Consider the following 18091-nt stretch of genomic DNA (forward strand, 5'->3'; position numbering starts at 1 on the left):
CTGTGTAGCATGTTGAAATTGCTTCCATTCTGAAATGGTGGGACTGTCACCTTTATGTGTTGAACATTGCATTACATGTCTCCCTTCAATGGATAGCAAGCTCAAATGCAAATAGGACCATTACTCTAAGCAACACCACCAATCAACGGAAATCAACCATACCCCCTGTAAAACAGTTCAAATGTGTGTGAAACCCAGCCATAGCCAGATGAAACCATAGAAGCAGTTTATCTGGGGCATTGCAGCGACGTAACCGATAGTAGACAACCTGTCCCTTCTATCTGAAACTCGATAATCATTAACACAATGCCAAGTGACTTAAAAAGAGGCATATCAACTGTAACAGCTTCCCGTGGTGCAAAGGCTCTTGCTATAAGAGGGAACCTCAAATAAGGTGCTTTCTTTACGTGCTTTCGCATAATCTGCGGTCATGTGACCTTGGCTGGTGGCGAGCTATACCTGAACATAACGGAAAATGAAAACTTTGGCACTGCAGCCATGAAAGCTAATTAAATGAAGACCACTGAACCGAGGCAACTCCTCAGGAGTTTATCCTTGCAAAGCTGAAGTCATGAGACAATCCACAACTTTAGGGGTACCAGAGCATGTTGAAAAGGATATCTTAAGAGCCTTCTTGAATGCTTTAAACCTATGATGCATAAGGATGCTTTGACCACCTTTGGAATTGTCCCCATTTATGAATGGTCCCTTGATTTTCTGTTAGCCACCCACCGGTTAGCCAACTCCATGTGCTTGCGAAGGACACAGTCCCTTATCAAATTGGCGCCAACCAAGAACAAGTTTCTTTTTATTCTTCTCAACCTGTGGGAGCAAAACTAACATCAACGGTCGCACTACCGACCCACAGCGCTACGATTACCGACCCCGGTATGCCTACCTGCAAAGCTTCACCATGCGCAGCTTGGGCCATGTGTTCCACACTTACAACATCACTAAAAGGTTTATTTTAGATCAAAACAGAACCTCCTATATGCTAAGTGGTAGAGTCACCTATTATTTTCAGTAATATTAGTGAGCTGCTGCTGTGTTACCGTATTGAAAACACATCACCATCCCCGAATATTGTATGCAAACACATTTAAAAATTGGAAGAGTGTGTCCGTGCACTGTCAGTAACTTTCCCAAAGTTGCCATAAAAGAGCTGGACTCTATCAAATTCAAAGCTGTTCCAAACAGGGGCCCCCAAATAAGTTTCTACCAAGGGCAGCTGCTAATACTGCCGCATGTGCTGCTGTGCAAGAGTATGCACTCCTGACCTCAAACCTTCAAAATGCTGTGTTAAACGCGCCAGAGCCCCCCACGCATCCTGAAGAAGGCTGTGCATTGCCAACAGAGAGAAGGTATTAATCAATCAATGTGTGCCCTGGCAACATCAGGCACGTCTTTGTTTCCCCAGCCGACCATCAACATTTGCTGCGATACGATAATTAAACATCAAAAGCCCCGCGGAGGCAGTAACCGCAAAACCTTCTCTCCTCCGTAAAGAGGGTAAAGGGTATGGCTAACCCATGCAAGAAAAATTCTTTACATAGCATGTGGTGTCGCCCGACTAGTATGTTGCTGTTTCTGCCCTTGCATTCCAGGTATATAATGCAGCAAGAAGATCATACCTGCAACATGTCAGGGTTCTTGGCTTTGTCACAGGTTGTTAGTTGCCTAAGGTAAATAAACAGCACTGTGGCTTGTATATAATATTGAAAAGCTTTCACTTAACACCGTTCACACCATGACAATGTTGCTGCACTGCCCTAAACATCATTCTCAACAGAACAATTCAGTGAAGGACTCTATGTGCTTCCCTTGAAATGTGCGCATTTCCAATTTCCAAAGTACAAAGCTCTGTATTTACTGTTTTCATAACCACCACAATAACACAGAAGCAGCAGGGAGATAGAAGCCACCAGAGACCCGCAGCCCCTCCTGTTCTCACATTGAAGAGCACACGCGCCAGGGAAACACAATTTATCACATTATAAATTACACAGTGGCTCCTGTGCCCCGCAGCCGTGAAGGGGTGTAAGATCATATCTGGGGCAGGCGCGCGGGTGAACAGCGCAGCTAGCCAGTTGTAATTCCTGAACAGATTTGGAAACACTTTCCATACTCGATAAACCTGTTTATTAAATACAAAATTGTGTTTTAATGGCCAAGTCCTCTGTTATAAGAAATCAAAGGGCTTCCAACCTGTTCCCAATCCTACATAATATCCGACTCTTATATATGCAGCACAGCAAACAAAGACAAACGAGCCCGTACACAAACTCACATACACAAGATTGAGTGGTGTGAAACTAGCGTGCATTTTCACACATAAGTGAATTTGTGAATCGTAGACAAGCCATGTGGCTGTTTACAAGAGTCTGTAAAGAGCTACAGACCTGGGGTCAGCACCCGATTTCTGTATTTGTACACCGGCGCCTGTCTGAAGAACAGGAGAGTTCAAAGACAAAAAAGGCTTGAGATCAGAATGATATCGGTGTGTCTCACTCTGATGCTAACCATGTACCGATACCAGATGTAACACAACATACCACGCAATTTGTTTCTCTGCAGAAGCAAACGTGTAGACTTAAACAAGATGCAACAGTATGTGTTTCCGCTCAGACAGTCTGTTATACTTGAATATTTGCATCATACTTTCGAAAATGAAAATTTAAGCATGCAGAAGGGCTGGATTCTGTTCGCTTAACAGGGCATTTAATAATGGCTAGGGAAAAGAACAAATAAAATGCTCGACTCCTTGTTAACATCCATGTTAACCTTGTTAACATTCCAGGTGCCCGTGACCAAGCCTGCGGCTTGCCTCAGGCCAGACCGGGAAACATTGTGTCTTATCGCACCAGCCCGCCCACCCAAGGCCACACATTCGTGCCCGCGCGACCAGTAACTCAGACTCGTGGCAGGCAGGGGTCCAGACACAGTCACCACAACAGAAGAGGCCGGTCAGCGCCGCAACACATCCACCACCACACGACGGGGGATGCCCGTGGATGCAACCACCAAACTGCCGACGCCAGACAAGCACCTCAGTTTTTGTGTGTAATGTGCAGTGAGAGCCAAAAGTTCAGAAACTGGGGGGTGGAGACACATACTCTCGACTAATCCACAACTGAACCGTTACGGGGCGAGCCACCTTATACAGGGTGGATCAAAAATACACCGCAGCCCCCGTGGAGCTCCGGAACTGGCAGACATCGAGAGAGGCGCCACCAGGCCGCGAACCACCCATGCTGTGCTCTTGTGCCTTGGACCGCCTCCTACAAGACAACTCCTAGCCACCCCCACCGCCTGGCAGTAACCGGTCCGGCCCGCTTGAAAGCACCGCCAGGTTGCCCCTTCACCCCATTAGCTAGTGTTAAGAAAGAGGAGGGGGGGATGATACGTGGAGAGGCTTATTTTGACCCCTAGACTCGACCCAAAACAATGTCTAAGTCGGGGAGGAAAAATGCCCTAAGGGCACGGACTCACTGCCGAGAACTCTGCCTCCCGACGCGATGCGCAGCGAGGGTCAGACCTAGAGGCACGCACGCGGCCGTTCTGGCACAAACCCGGAGGCCCAGGGACCTTGAGCAGCCGCCCAGTGCGCCACCGGCATCGTTTCGGCGCCCATCCACTATGGCCAACAGCTCTTTTTGCAAGTTCCTCCCCCCCCCCATTTAAAACCTCGGCGGCCGCGAAGATATCTTGCGGCCAGTGCTGGAACTGAGCCTCTCAGAGAAGACTGTCTACCCGCAGCGGACCAAAACCAGATCTGCTGGCAGTCAAAATATGCCGGGAGGTGTGGTGCGGGGGGGGGGGGGGTCATAAGTAGTGGCTCGCACCAACAGTCGGGACTACGGCTACAAACAACCCCACATCCGGGGAAACTGCGCCACAGGCCTCCATAACACAAACCCCACCGTCACCGCTACACTCGGGGTAGATGACAGCCCCGCTGAAACAATGGCTGAACACAGATGCACGAGCCTTGCAGCACAGCATCTTCAGTACTGTATTGTTACCGGTTATCAGCCCTTCGAAGCCTGCTCCTACTATTCCGACACAATAAGTTTCATGGGGCACCAGCCAGGCGAAATCAAGATGGAATGCCTCTCCATCCCCATCCCCTCCGCGCCAAGGAACAAGCCACGCACACCGCCTGACTGGTTCACGGACAGACCAATACCATCGGGGTCACCACTGGGGTCTCTCGCGCCACGCCACCACGGCCAATACACAGTACAGCCTAACGCCACAACAGCCGGAGATACACCGAGAGATGCAGGGGCGACACACAAACCTTGACTCACCTTAATAACCCTGACGGCAAAAACGGCACGAAGATGACCCTGGGGAGCCTGGACAACGTGTCCAGATGGCGTGTCCAGCGTGCGAAAGAGGACGCCAAGATGGTGGGGGAGGCGCCCAGGAAGTGACTATCGCCTAGCGCGCCGCGACAAGGTGGGGGGACTCCTCCCTGAGCCCCTGGCCCTAAAGCGGTATGGGGGTGCCCAGATGGTACTAGAGGGCTGCCCTCTTTATTGGCCCCCTACGGGGCCACGGACAGCCGCATAGTCACAAAACGTCTGCCACACTCTAGACTCGGCCCTCTGTTACCTGGTGAAGAAAGCCCTGGATTCACTTTAGACATATTAACATACAAACATCGGGCAAATGAAGAAGATATAACACGTGCTTGTGCATCTTTCACTTTATGTTACATATTCCCATGAAATGTTTTGTAAATAATTCGAACAGTTTAAATAAACATATATGCTGTAGCTGCAAGAAAACCTCGCGCTTCTTGGCTTTCGTGATGTGGCTTTACTAAGCAATTAGAGTTCAGTGTATTTAAAGTTGTGCAACTATCGGCTTGTTAGGATTAATTAAAATCATTGGTTTAAAAGTATCAAATAAAGCAATGCATGTATTTGGTCCAGCGATGTTTCTTTTGTCTCGTAAAAGAGCGGAAATGAACTGTTGCGGCATCCTGCAATCTGGCTGCTAAACGCGTTGCAAATGTAATTCACATATTGTGTTTGTATACCTTGCTGGGATTCGTAAGGGGTTCAAGCAAAAAAGCTTTTTCAATCCTGAGACACAGAAACTCAGTCCAGAGAACACCTGCAAAATCAAATGCATTCTCGCTAATCCCTAAATTACTGGCAGACCTGTAACAATCAGGGGACGTCATTTGAAGAATGATTGGCTATTCTGAATCTTGAAACCAAAACACAACTGCCTTTCATGATCAGAGCTGGCAGAGGGCTTGAAAGAGGCCCGCACATCCTCCTTTCAAAGTGAAACAGGCTCAGGCATCCATTTGTAAATCCTCTGATAATACTTTGGCAAAACAGATTTGTGTTGTCCATTCTTTTACTTGCTGACTCATCCGGTAGATTAAGATTTACAAACATTTTGCGGTTAGCGTCACAAAAATTCCACTAACCAACACAAAATGTTTTTTTTCTCTTAATTTACCATCCAGCGCAAAACTTGTTTCGCGCAGGAAAGTACCCTAAAATTAAGGCAAATCAGCACGTAGCTCTGCTTTGCGTTACTTAGCGCCAACGGGGCGTTACTTGGGTGGTACTGGAGAAGTCTAAATAAAAATCAGAAACAGACTCGTTAGCTCACAGAAGGGAAGAAATCTTTATTACTGTGACACAGAGACAGTGGCCTGACGACCAAATGTCCAAATTGAAGAAGTACACCACAATAGTTTATTTTTGCAAACCGCAAAAAGGTGTTTCATTACATATCCAATGAAATTATAAGCATAGCAGAATTTCTCAATAATTATCAAACAATATATCACATGTCCATGGTCAGACTGTACATATTACACAATAATTGTGTACAGAATCAATCAGAAGAAGCTAATAGCACGTGATACCTGCAGAGGCGTAGCTAGAGCTTGTGGCGCCTGGGGCTATCCCTCAGATTGCCGCCCCTGGGGGGGGCTTGCTGGGGAAAAAGGACGGTAAGCACTTGAAAGAGGACCGAGAGACACGTAGTATCGCCGCTAATAGTTACCTCGATCATGCAAGTTACATGAACATACATGACACGGTCCAAGGCTACACAACTGAATACACCGGTGACTGGCAGTACAAAAAAGAACACACAGACTGCATGATCTATCTGGGGACTCAGAAAAACCGCATGTGACATCCATCAGAGAGCTGCGTGAACAATTACTTGGTAATCTCCTTCTCTCACGCCTACAGGTAGTGCAGAACTCGGCCGCTTGGGCAATCTTTGGCCTCAGCCACCGTTCCCATGCTACGGGACTGTTGCAGTCTCTTCACTGGCTGCCAATTCAGAGGCGCATTGAATTCAAGGTGCTCACTATGGCATTTAAGGCCCTTTATGGCACTGGTCCCCTCTATTTGAGGAAGAGGATCGGTTTTCATCTGCCTGCCAGAGCCCTGCGTTCTGCGTCACTGTCTGTCACCACGGTCCCGGTACTTAGGCGTGCCCGGATCGGGGGGCGGTCTTTTAAATATCTTGCGCCCCGGGCCTGGAATGCCCTCCCACTGTCCCTAAGAAAGAGTGAGAGCTTGATGGCCTTCAGAAAGAAGCTCAAAACATGGCTGTTTGGCCAATAAGTCTTTTCTCCCCCGTTGGAGCTCTACGGTTATGGGTCTGATAGCGCCGGGACACTCTGCCTGAGTAGCTGAGCGCTTAACAAAACCCCAGATAACATAACATAACATCTCCTCAGCACAATGCAAAAATGCACATACATGACACTGTTCAGGGATCCATCATCTACAGTTGACATTAAATGATCATTCATCATGGTCCCCCCATTAAAGCAGTGCACTTTGTGATCTGCATGGTACATGTTCTTTGCAGCAGGCATATTAACCCTCTGTTCTACCTTTTCAGGAGTCAACCCTTCCACTAGACAAAACTGGGATTTCTCTCTAGGAAGAACATTAATCACCGAAGTTATCATGACATTTTTATTGTTTCTGAAAAGTGCTGGAGGCCAGGAAGGTGGCAGCAAGTTTCTTTTAAACCATAATATACTTGCAAACACTACGCACCCACCCGAAATAGGTACCCAGTGCGGTCACACCGTTTGCACCGCCCTAACCTGCTCAAGGTTCATGTGACCTCAGTGACCGAGTCACAGTTACTGGATCACTGTTGCTCTAGGGTGTGCTGCTTCGTAGGCCTGCCCGCAAGACTGGAGAAGAACTTCAGTATGGATTGTGATGGACAGGCCTTCAAGGTTAACTCACAATTGACACCACTAGGCTACACCTGCTTGTGCTAAGACATCAAGCCTTCTAAGGTCTAGTGGGGCCTTGTAAGGTCTAGCATGGGAATATGCTCCCTCAGGAGAGTGGTCTGGTGGATTGGTCATGAAGGCTGAACCCAGTTCCCCAGTTCCAAATTCAACAGCTCTGGCCATGGTGCCACATCCTCTCCCCCACTGAACTCTATACTGCCCCACTGAGAGAAACTCGCACTGCCTTCAGCTACAACCTAATTGTGCCCGCTATAAACACTTGGATGTGGCTCAATTCAAATTATGCACTTGATAAGAGTAATGTGCTGCCTAAAAAAAAAAGTAAAAGAAAACACTCATAGGGAATGCAAGATTAAGTAAAGTATGTGAAATGTAAGCAGAAACAACAAGGTTACCTTAACGATCTCTCACTCACTATTCAGAAATCAGCGAGTGGTTTTACCTGAAAAGTTAAGGACATGACTAGAGGGCCCTGAAGGGAACCGTTTCAATGTCCATTGCTTATATCCTTAATAAACGTAAACAGTATGGTTTAAAAAGACCACATCCATAAACAGAGCCATGGTACACATTTTGTTTTCCAATCCATCCATCAACCAGGTATTGCAGTACCTCCAGAAATGGTGCACTTCCCCACCTGGGGACAACTATTCAGTTCAAAGAAAGACGAGAAAACAAAAGTAGCGCTTCACTGCAAAGTCTGTAAAGTGAGGCTGATGTGTTTTGATGTGAATGAAACCAACCTGGCCACTTTGCAACCACTCTGTCTTGCTTTATTTAGTTATGTATTTATTTTTCATATTTAAAACCTTCTAATACTCTCTATCCCGCTGCACTTTGGAATAGAAAAATGTCAGAAAAAGGGCATTTCCCGCAAGAATGTTTTTATTTTTTGGATCCATTTCACAGGGAAGCAACTAAATGAAAGAAGGAAAGAGGTTGTGAACCGTTTCTTCAAGTTACGGTTTTCAGTAAGTGAGGAACAAGACAGAAAGAGAGGGAATAATAGGAAGAGAGGGGGGACAGCTGCCAGCACAAAAAAGAAGAGGATATTGCCCAAGTCCTATTCCTTCTCTGCCCGTCCCCGAACGTCCACGAAAGCAAGCCAAGCCTTATCTGAATGCCTTTGTCCGCCCCCAAAATAGTGCCGCCTGGGGCGGACCGCCCCCACCTAGCTACGCCACTGGATACCTGCATGATAGATTGCGATACTGGGGTATTTCCAAGTCTACGCAAACTAGTAAGCCAATCAGAGGTGGATGCTTTATACCAACAATATATAGTATGCTGACAAGGCCTAACAGTCCCTAAATTTGCTGAAATTATCATATAGTTTCAAATCATGAGTGGTGTTCTTGAGCAACCCTTGCATTATATTGTAGTAGATGCTGTTTTTATTTCAACAGGGTGCATTTGTTCATAAAAGGTCAAATGTATGCTGTGTGCTTTCTACAGGCCTTCTCATCTAGTATCACATAGTGTAAGCAAAGCAAAAATGGATTCTATGCATGACAGAAGAACATACTTGCACGGTACATGGGCGTTCCCATGCAACCCCCCATGCCTTTTGATGTAAAACCGTATCTACAAACAATAGTAGACAGTGTTTAGCACCAAAGGCTAATGCCATTTCAATGGAGGCGTTGCAAGTAAAAATGTTTTTATTTCTCCTTTCTTTTTCTGACTTTGCATGAGTGCTGCACTGTGTAGCACACTTACAATGTAGGAAAAGTGTTTAAATTTGTCTAGGCATGGTATTTTGCATAGGAAGGGCACCCTTCCTGTAAAAAAACCTATGGTACACTCACGCATGCACATAAGCACTATGGTGCTAAGGTGTGTGCCTGGCGCACAGCAGCTGAAATCAGCGTCGCTAGGGATAAGAGAGGAGAGAGCCTTATGCTCCCTCCCTATCATGCAACGCAGCACAGCATTTTTGGCTGCTGCCTTGCATTGCGTGACAGTTTTGAACATCTGCCCCATCATATTTATCTTTTTTGTCTGCTAAATTGTTTATTTTTTCATTTTCTGATTTTCCTAAAATGATTCAACCTCCGTCAACCACCTAATCAGTTTCAGAGGCTCGCCTCACCTACCTGCTGGACCTTACTGCTGTTGCCCTGTCCTGTTGCGCTGGTACCGCTGTCCCTGGGCTCCACACGCTGTGTGTCTCCCCTGCTGCCGCCATTTCATCTCGCGGCCGTGAGCAGGGGGAGACTACAGCTCCCAGCCTCCCTAGCGCCCGCTGACGACATCTACGCGTCCGGAGGCGCTTAAAAGATCGCGGCTCCCTCCGCGTCGCGGGACGCGCGCGGGCGGCGCCGGGCTAAGCCCGGGACAAGGGCGGGACCGTCTGTGGCCGTCCGGGGCCGGAAGAGGCCGGGCTGGGCCACACCCTTTACGTTCATCATTGCAAGTAAGCCGCTGTTGGTTCCAAAACCGGGACAATCGTTGATTATTGACATTTACGCACTGTTTACCACTTCGCGGCAGGTTCCGTGAAAATGGCAGGGAAGGGGAGACGTACTGTAGCTCCCTCCACAATTGCAGGGACCATGGACCAATTTATTACCCGTGCTGTCTCGGTCCTGGAACATGAAATTGCCATTACTGAAAGACGTCTTTCGACAGAGCCCTTATTCACAAGGCGTTCCTCACTGGGCCCCCTAGTTCATGTAAGTTCACCAATTAACAACAGAGAGCAGTCACGAAAGGAGGCACCACGACTCACACCAGATACAACTGACCTAGTGGCTGTATCGCCTGTAGAGGAAGTAGTATCTATACTAGCACCTAAAATTCCTCGTCCCCAGACTAGAGCAGGGGCCAGATCCTCTACTCCCACTAGATTAGTTGCACAGAAAAGGAAAAGGGGGGGGGGGGGCGACTGATCGCTCTAGACCAGCCAAAGTTTCCAAATTACCCAAAAGTATTGTCCCTCTTAATTTACCTAGCATTAGCTCCGCCACTTCTGTGGAGGATGCTGGTAGACTTGAGTTACCCCCATTTGATCCAAGTAACTTTGCTCTTCAGCTTGAAAGCATCGTTCGTACTTTAATATCCCCTTTAGTGGAAAGGATCGAAATGACTGTATCAAAAGTAGATAAACTGGAACAAACTATTTTGGATAATTTTTGCTCGATGAAGAATGTCGTTAAGTTATGTACTAAAGACCTATCTAAAAATAATTACCCTGTTGGTTCTGCTGGTCCTGTCTCACCCACATCTGTCATACCGCCTGTCTCTGCCCCTACTCCAATTGCTGTAGATACTTCAACCACAAACAGCAAACAGTCATCTCGACAGGCGGGAATGACACAAAACTGTAAATCCCCGAGGTGTGAGGGTAGGTTAAGTAAAGAAACACAGGGTACCAATACAAATATCACGCATTTAGGTGGTCCAAGCACTAATTTACATAGCTTAAACGTTGCTCCGCAAGGAAAAGAATCTAAGCCATCCTCGCCCCTACTCCACCTCCCTCGTGAATCCTTCCCTTATGTTGTAGTCTTAACGGGTGTTCCTGAACTTCCCACTAACAAAAATGAATCTTATGAGCAACTAAAAAACAAAGTTAGTCACTGGCTCAACATTCATAGACCAATTCCAAATGAACTGAATGGTCGAATTCTTTTTGTTAGAAGGGTTCAATGGGTAGGACCTTTACCTAAAAATATTCAGGGCGATTGCGTCGTTGTTAACTTTGAAGATGCCCGTCTTCCAAAATTTATCACGGGAATCAATCCCTATGGCCCTAGATCTGGAATTGTGGTGCATGATCTAAATTATTTCTACACCACATCCACTTGCCATTGACAATTTCACAGTACTGATACCCCCTTAACTCCTATGGTATTAGGGGCCACTGTCAATCCAACAATGGATGGATTGGTAACTATGCCTGAGATTTCATTGTTGTCATCACACACGTTGGAAGTGAGGGCAAATGTATCTGGAAGCTCCGCTGAGCCCCGTGTTATATGTGCAGGTAAAAACTTGGGCACTCTTTTGTCTTGGAACCTGGCTAGTATTACAACCAAAATTGATACTCCTGAATGGGCGAGTTTTATTAATTATTTCGATGTCTGCCTATTTCAGGAAACATGGTCCCTTGAGGCCCAGTATATGCCGGGTTACCTGAATTTTTATGTCCCAGCAACCAAAGGCACCAAAGGTCGCCCATCTGGCGGTTTAATTATATGGGCTCGTCAGAATTTATTTTCACATGCTACTGGGATTGACACTGGGTCCCAGGATATCCAACTGGTCAGGCTCACATTCGGCCCCAAGAGGACTGTGGATATATATAACATCTACCTTCGGGGCACGAAGGGGAAGAAGTCAAGTGTGCTCGAATCCCTCACTACACTCATAGAATCTAAATCGAGTGGTAGGGACTTGATTGTAGCTGGGGACTTTAACGTCACTTTCGAACCCCTCCTAGATAGCGATTCTGAATGGGGGCTCGACCCTGAAGAGGACCTACGTTGGGGCATCCCAGCCCTAGAACTACCTCCAATCAAACGGTGGTCTACGATGGCAACACAGGTCAATGCACTTTGTCTAGAATATGGACTTCGGGCACTGAACGGAAGAGCCAATGGAGACAAGCTTGGGGCACCTACCTTCGACAACGGCCGCTCACGCAGCAGGATTGATTACGTCCTTTGCTGTATGAGACTGTGGTCCCTCCCTATAGATATGGAGGTGGTGCAAAGATTGGAGAGCGACCACAATCCCATTTGCGTCTCTCATAGTTGGTGGGGCAAATCATGTAGATCGTCAAAAGAACCAATTTTGGCCCCCCCCGTAAGTGTGCCTACTAATGACCTTCGAAGGCTAAAATGGGCTTCAGTAAAGTCTAAAGATTCAGTAATAGCCCAGATTAATATTAATCTTTCTGCAATCATGGCAAATCTTGAGGATATTTCGCAAACCCGAGACCAAGTAATTAGGTTGCACGAGTCATTTTTTGAGGGTTTACGTCCCTTCTTTTTTAAGCAAATAAGGCAGGGTACTAAGCAGCCGCCCAAACAACCTAGGTGGTATGACAAACACTGCAAAAATGCAAGGTCCACCCTGGCCAAAGCCTTATCTAGTGGTAGCACCCCGCTTATTCAATTAGCAAGACTTGCTTACAGGAAAAGCATCGTACAAGCTAAAAAAAAGTGGGATGAAATGTTTTGGCAGGACCTAAAGGAAGCCAGTGATTCCCGAGATGCTAGACTATTTTGGAACGTTCTGAAGTGGGGCAGAGGAGGCCTATCAGAAAATCCCTCAAATCATGTCTCAGAAGGGGATTGGCTGGGTTATTTTAAGCCCCAATACGCGCGTGATCACCTCTACATAAGTCAGGGCATAATGCCCTATGCCTTTTATTTGTCCGGGCCTTTCACCCCCGAGGACTCTTTAGCTGCACTGTCCTGTGTAGCTGCAGGTCGGGCTCCTGGGTTGGATGGTATTCCTTCTGATCTCTTTCTAGAGAATAAAGATCCATGGAGCAGGTATATCGCTCTTATAGCGAACGCCGTGGCCGAAGGCGCGCCAGTACCTAAATCTTGGGGAGGCGCTGTCATAATTCCAATTTATAAAAAGGGCGACAAAAGCCACCCGGGGAATTACAGACCCATCAGCCTAATTGACACAATTCAAAAAGTCATTGGGAGGATGGTTCTGAACGAGGTACATAATTGGATCGACGCGAATGAGATTCTTTCTAGTCTTCAGGCGGGTTTTCGCAAATCCATTAGCACCATTGACCAGGTGTTCCGCTTTAAGCAACTATTATGGAAAGTTGTTGACTTGGGCAAAGGCAGTCTCTATGTCACCTTTGTGGACTTAAGAGCAGCCTTTGACCTCGTCCCTCGCGAACAGCTCTGGAGGGTCCTAGAAAAGCTAGGATTATCTTTGGAACTCCTGACCTTAATTAGAAGATTGCACGAGTCCAACTTTGCAAAAATTCAATGGGGTGGCCTGGGGGAAGCAACCGCCGAGTTTCCAGTAGAGCGGGGAGTCCGCCAAGGATGTGCAATGGCCCCAACACTATTCTCTTTGTACATCAATGGAATAGTGGACTACATGCTCCAGACCAATACCGATGCTCCAAAACTGGCAGGTGTTATAACACCAATATTAATGTTTGCCGATGACACTCTTATAGTGTCAAAAACCCTGAGCGGCATGCAGAAGGCACTGGCAATTTTTGAAAACTTGAAAAGACCATGGGCTGGAGGTCAATGTGGCAAAGACAAAGCTAATGACCTTCAACCCACACACTAGCTATAGGGTTGGTAAGCTTAGGATGAACGGCCAAACCCTCAAGGAGGTCACTAACTTTACATACTTAGGCATTCACATGTCTCGCAACAATCGATGGAACAGGCATCTGGAAATGTCAATACTGAAACTCACCCAAATTTCGGGAATGTTGGTTAAAGAGTTCAAAAAATCTCTTACTAAACCTCTTAAACCGGTGTTGCAAGTCTATGAGGCAAAGGCCTTAAACTCGGTTCTATATGGAGCCGAGTTATGGGGCTTTGATACATTAACACCTCTCATGGTAGTTGAAAATAAATTTTTCCGCTCCATTACAGGCTTGCCACAAAGTACGCCAATGGTCCCACTGCGTTATGACCTAGGTAGGAAGTCCATCAAAGATTTGGCAAATCTCCGTCCAGTTTTATACTGGAGGAGATTATGGACTACTCCGGAGCTCCGACCCTACGCAGTGGGTATCATGGACGTAATTCAGGTTGACAAGTTTCACAAAATTAAGTGGCTAAGGAACCTCCGAGATTCACTAATTGCTTTGGGACTGGAAAATCTATGGGATGACCCAGTGGCCGCTGATTTTCCTATAAAAAAGCTCTTGAAAAAACTTTATTGGGACAAGGTAAATCACAGGGTGTGGGCAGCCTCCACTTCCCCTTCCATGACCAATCGTTTCCTAGAGGCAAAGGTTATACCCCTACTAGAACCCTACTGGGATTTGATAACATCTCCAAAGGATAGGAAACTCTATTTTCAACTCAGAGCAGGCTCTCTCCCATTTAGGGCCTTAACTTCTGGGTGGTTTGGTGGAAGCACATGTACCTGCCCTGCTTGTGGAGACAAACGAGAAACCACTGGCCATTTCCTCTTCGTGTGCCCAGTATATGCCGCTCCTCGACGCCACTGGCTTTCCCCTCTATGCAAATTGCTGGGCACTAGGAGCTCTGCCATAGCTATTCGAATTTTATGCACGAGCACCTTACCAGTCCATTCATTAGGCCTAGCTAAATATTTGGGGTGGGCATGGTCACTTAGATTAAAAACCCTTCATTCAGTAGAGAATGTACTTGGGCAGGCTTGAAGCTTCAAATATACTGCTATTATTTCTGCCTCAATTATCCCTTTTAATTATGTGCATTTCACGTCATCTGTCTATTGCTTGTTTAATATCTTCTTATCAAAAAGGTTTTATCTATTTATTGGAATGTATTTATTGAATTAGTTATTGTGATTTTATATATTTGTGATTTGTTGTGTCTTGTATGAATTATTTTTAATTCGAATAAAGACTTATGATGATGATGATGATGCGGTTAGGAACATAGGCTCCCATAGAAGTCAATGGAAGTCCAACCAAATCGTATTTGGAAGCATCCGGATGCATCAAACTCGGTCGGTCGGACTCTCCCGGTCCAAGTCGGTCAGAAACCATTTCAAAACCCTAGCTGTGGAGCGGTTATAGAGACTGGTGTTAGAAATCTTTATGTTCTTCAGAGAAGTGTTTCAATATTTCATTACCTCTCCTAAAATTGTGCTGCATTTAGGGACTTAATTTATGATAGAGTGAACAGTTCTGTAGAGTTTATGTTTCACATTATCGAAAATGAGATGTCTCTTCGTGCATTTTAAAGGTGGGAAACTGCAGTCGAAGATGCACTGAGTTCCCAGGGCCTCATTTATGGCATTTTGATGTAGGGCTGTGCAGCAAGACACTTTGCTGCGCTGGGTTCAGAGACACATTATCGACACCACTAATTTCGTCCTAAAAAATATATAGACAAAAATATCAACCCCAAAAATATCTATTTCCTACACTTGTAAATGACAAAAATATCGGAAAGAATAGCTATCACTAATATAGTTACCAAAAATATTATATATTATCTACTGGCGGTCGCCAGTAGATAGTTATAGTTAGGACCGAGTTCCCATAGGAAATCTGAAAATTCTATTTTGAATAACTTTGGCGCCGGTTGACTTATCTTTGTGAAATTTTCAAAACTAATGGGGCGCTCCGCTCAGCTCCTACCTTGAAAGTCTCGGGGTGATTCGTCAAGCGGGGGCTGAGAAAAAAGGGGGGTCCCAAAACGCGTTTTCCCCATGCATTTTCCCATAGGACCTTTAGTCGAAGGTACAGCCCGAACGGCTGAACAGAATTACTTGAAATTTGGCAAAGAGGTAGTCCTCAGGTAAGGCATGTGCCTTTTGCTTAAATGGTGTAAATCCGTTCAGTAGTTCCTGAGAAAATCAAAAGTAAAATCACATATATATCTGGGCGGAGTCTAACCACACATCTCATCGTGAGATCTGATTGGCTGTCAGCACTTCATCCAAGAAGTGTTGGCAGCCATCTTGGGACCAATATACATGATAGCACCTCATTAAAAAGCAATGCAGTTAATAGAAGGTTTTAAGACTTTAGTTACATTATAAATCATTTGTTGATGGTACCATACTCATTTTAGGAATTGTGGTGTGTTCTAAGGTGATTTTACCATGTGAAAAAGCCTTCTGCTGTGATAACATGAATCATGTTTGAGAGAAAACTATTTTCTCATGCTTTTCCCACAGAGGTTTGGAAGGTGATCTATGAGCTAACTGAGAGCATATTTTCTGTAAATTCACATTATCTTTCTCAGTCATGTGAGAATGAAGTCTGACATTCTCAGTAAAACATGTACATCCAACAAGGGCAGAGACTGTCAGTTGATTCCTTTGTGTTCTACTGCAGCTTCCCAGAGTGTTCTAAAGAACAACTAGAGCGCTAACAGTCCTACTTATGACAAACGTATGGCACACCTGAAGCCATCTTGGTTGGAATAAAGTGGTAATTCTTAAAACATTTAATTTAAAAAGGAACAAAATGAGGGGGTTCATTTTGCCATAGAAAGTATGATTAGTGCTGCAGAAAGAAATATTAGGGCACATTTTGAGTGACTTCTCAAATCCTCTTCTATGTCATAAAAAAATTCTGACATGCAGACTGAAACATGCACTTTGAATACCAGCAGCAGACTTCCCTGGTGAGCAGTAGCTTTACTACAGTGATCTAAAGAGCAACTAGAGTGCTAACATTCTGAATTTATGGCAAATGTGTGACACATCTGAATGCCTTCTTGATGGAACCAAGTAAAAAACTGAAAGTATTTCCTACTGAGGAGACTGCAGTAAATGAGGAAATTAGGAAACTTCATAACAAATAAATCTCCCAAGATGGCCACCAGAGACAAAAGAGCCCAAATGTAGCCCAAATATCACCCAGAAGTAGCCCAAGTATAGCCCAATGACAGAATGTCCCAGAGTGTTCTAACGAACAACTAGAGCGCTAACAGTCCTACTTATGACAAAAGTATGGCACACCTGAAGCCATCTTGATTGGAATAAAGTGGTAACACTTAAAACATTTAATTTACAATGGAACAAAATGAGGGGGTTCATTTTGCCATAGAAATTATGATTAGTTCTGCAGAAAGAAAAACTTAGGGCACATTTTGACTTCTCAAATCCTCTTCTATTTCATAAACAAATTCTGACATGCAGACTGAAACATGCACTTTGAATACCAGCAGCAGACTTCCCTGGTGAGCAGTAGTTTTACTACAGTGATCTAATGAGCAACTCGAGGGCTAACATTCAGAATTTATGGCAAATGTGTGACACATCTGAATGCCTTCTTGATGGAACCAAAATAAAAAACTGAAAGTATTCCCACTGAGGAGACTGCAGTAAATGAGGAAATTAGGAAACTTCATAACAAATAAATCTCCCAAGATGGCCACCAGAGACAAAAGAGCCCAAATGTAGCCCAAATATCACCCAAATGTAGCCCAAGTATAGCCTAATGACAGAATGTCCCAGAGTGTTCTTAAGAACAACTAGAGCGCTTACTGTCTTACTTAGGACAAAAGTATGGCAAACCTGAAGCCATCTTGATTGGAATAAACTGGTAACACTTAAAACATTTAATCTAAAAAGGAACACAATGAGGGGGTTCATTTTGCCATAGAAATTATGATTAGTGTTGAAGAAAGAAAAATAAGGGCACATTTTGAGTGACTTCTCAAATCCTCTTCTATTTCATTAAAAACTTCTGATATGCAGACTGAAACATGCACTTTTAATACCAGCAGCAGACTTCCGTGGTGAGCAGTAGCTTTACTACAGTGATCTAATGAGCAACTAGAGTGCTAACATTCAGAATTTATGGCAAATGTGTGACCTATCTGAATACCTTCTTGATGGAATCAAAGTAAAAAACTGAAAGCATTTCCTACTGAGGAGACTGCAGTAAATGAGGAAATTAGGAAACTTCATAACCAATAAATCTCCCAAGATGGCCACCCGACACAAAAGAGCCTAAATGCAGCACAAATATCACCCAGATGTAGCCCACATGTAGCCCAATGATAGAAGTATGCAAAACACTTATTTTTTGTGCATTTGCCGTTTTATATAGTGCAGACTTGTCAGGTATTGGAATGCTTTACATGAGCATTGGTTACATAACACAAGATCAAATTCATTTTGGTTGTAGACATGGGGAGATTAAGTGATTTT

The sequence above is a fragment of the Triturus cristatus genome, chromosome 3_1 (genome assembly GCF_964204655.1).
Source record: "Triturus cristatus chromosome 3_1, aTriCri1.1, whole genome shotgun sequence".
NCBI lineage: Eukaryota > Metazoa > Chordata > Amphibia > Caudata > Salamandridae > Triturus > Triturus cristatus.